Below are 2,692 nucleotides of genomic sequence, written 5' to 3'. Positions count from 1 at the left end.
CCTGCCTCTGCCTCCCAAGTGCTGGGATTAGAGGCGTGCGCCACCACTGCCCGGCCTCCCCACCTCTTTTTTCCCACTGTTACTAATTATTGTCTTTATTCTAAGAGAAAAGGAAATCAGCTATTTTGAATAATGATTATGCAACTATATTGAAATTTATTATGTACAGCTCAACTTTAGCTAACCTCAGGACATAATTCCATCATTAAGATAATTCCTATGCTGAACTGTTTCTTTTGTTTTAATAATGTTTGTTCATGTCAATATGTAAACAGATTTTGTATTGATAATGTGATTCCTTTGACTTAAAATATTTATTTACATGTTATTCAGTTACCTTAAGTTTAGTGTTTGGGGAAGGTGTGTTTTATTTTTGTGCACTTTTTGTTGTTGTTGTTGTTGTTTTGAGACAGGGTTTCTCTGTGTAGCTCTGGCTGTCCTGGAACTCACTCTTTAGACCAGGGTGGTCTTGAACTCCCAGAGATGCTTCCTTACTGAGTGTTGGGATTAAAGGTGTGTGCCACCACCACCATCTGGCTCACTTATGTGTTTTAATTAATTATATTTCCTCATGTTCCACAGTAGCATTAAATAATGCAAATTGTGGATCAAGTGAGATGGCTTAGCAGGTAAAAGTGCTTGCTGTGTAGATCTGATGATCTGAGTTTGATCTCTAGAGCCCATGTGGAAGGAAAGAACTGACTCCTAAAAGCTGTCCTCTGACCTCCCCTTGCGCCCTGGCACACGTGTAGACACATAAAATCATCATAAGCGGCATGGTGCAGTCTTTAATCCCAGCACTTGGGAGGCAGAGGCAAGTGAATTTCTGTGAGTTTGAGCCCAGCTTCATTTACATAACAAGCTCCAGGACAGCCAGCACTACATAGACCCTATCTCAAAAAACCATAATAATATCTTTTAAACAATATTTTAAAATTAAAAACATGTGCCACTACCCCCCAGCTCATAGTAATATTGTTATTTAGATATCTTCCAAATAAAAATCTGAAGACCAGTGCTGGAGATGGAGCTCACGGTTAGAGTTCCAAAGGCCTGGGCTAGATCTCCAGAACTTAAGAAATACAAAACTTGGGAGTGGTGGTCGCTTACAGATCTTTACTGCCAAATCTGCCTGATCTTCTGGGTTCTAATCCAGGAGGCATAACTCTTGCTTCTCCTTCTTCCTGTCTTTTAAGGTATCAGACGCAGTCCTTAGCACGGTTGTCCTAACACTCTGGACATTTTCACTCTTTCTCTTAACCACTCCTTTAGATCAATTTCTACAGCTACTTGTAGCCATCCATTGCTGATCTGAACTCAGTAAACACGGCTTTATGTCTTTCTTTTCTCCATTTCCCTCCTGTCAGTTACTTACAGCTTGCCTGACCTGTTTTCCTCTCAAATCCTAGATAAAATAATCCTCAGTTCTGAAAAACAAAACAAAACTTGGGGGCCAAAACTTGGGGGGCCATGTGTTTTAAAAGTTTGTCAGCCTACCTGAAAAAAGGTTTCACCATTTATTTATGTGTATGCATCTGGCTCCGTGCATGCATTCATGCCATGTCTCCAGTCCCCAAATGGGCTACGTTTGTGTTGTCTTTGTAGTGGGCTCTATCCACAATGTTCAAGTGCGACTGACTGAACCATCAACATCTACGTTAGCCCTTCGGATGCGATGCATGGTTTGGTTTAGGTTTCTATACAGCATCTCACACTGACTCGAGACTGTCCTGGGACTGACTTTTGCCTTCTCATTTGTTTCGAACCTTCTGCCTCACCCTCCTGAATGCTAGAATGCTGGTGTAAGCCACCTTCATATTCAGGGTTTAACACTGGTGTGTATTTCCACAGAAAACAAGTTAGAAGTTCACAGCTTCCAACTGGGAAGCAAGAAAGACAGATAGACACTAACAGGATAGAAGAGCAGTATCTGCTTCAAAAACAACTTTGCCCAGATCTAAGTTATTCATAATCTCCATTATGTAGTTTGTTTGTTTTGAAACAGGACCACACTATGACCCCTGGCTGTCCTAAAACTTCATGTACATCAGGCTAGTCTTGAGCTCACATAGGTCCACATGTCCCTGCCACACCTGACCATAATCTCCAATATATATGGGCCTGAATTAGCCTCCTCCACCTGTTCAGCTTCCCATAACCCAATGCCATGGTCAGTATGTGAAGAGTGTGTCTTCACCATTCTGGAGGCAGAGGGTTGCATTAGGGCATCAATACAGTTGGTTTCTGGTACAGTGTATCTTCCTTTCAGGCCCGCACCTTTCTTTCTGTTTTCACACAGTTGCCTAGGGTTGAAGATGGGAGCGGAATGTTGAGCATTTGTCTAGTTCTCTGGTGGGTTTTGGGGTTGGGTTTTTTTTTTGTTTGTTTGTTTAGAATGTTTGTTTTGTTGTGTTTTGTTTTTAAGACAAGGTTTCTCTGGGTACCTAGCTGTCCTGGAACTCTCTTTGTGGACCAAGCTGGCCTTAAACTAACGAGATCTGCCTGTCTCTCCAGTCCTATTGCCTTCATTCACTTTCCACTTGGAAAGTGATCTGTCATAAACCTGTATTTATATAGGTTTAAAAATTCACAAAATTGCCGGGCGTGGTGGCGCACACCTTTAATCCCAGCACTCGGGAGGCAGAGGCAGGCGGATTTCTGAGTTCGAGGCCAGCCTGGTCTACAAAGTGAG

General features: G+C 42.2%; 1 protein-coding gene across 1 annotated transcript in view; it reads left to right on the top strand.

The window, feature by feature from the left end:
• The window catches only part of Ccdc36 (coiled-coil domain containing 36), a 23,890-nt gene that overhangs the window by 1,024 nt on the left and 20,174 nt on the right, over window positions 1–2,692 (top strand). The window lies entirely within an intron of this gene.

This window comes from Mus caroli, chromosome 9 (genome assembly GCF_900094665.2).
Source record: "Mus caroli chromosome 9, CAROLI_EIJ_v1.1, whole genome shotgun sequence".
NCBI lineage: Eukaryota > Metazoa > Chordata > Mammalia > Rodentia > Muridae > Mus > Mus caroli.
The sequence above is the reverse complement of the archived record's forward strand: the minus strand, read 5'-3'. Positions and strand labels throughout refer to the sequence as shown.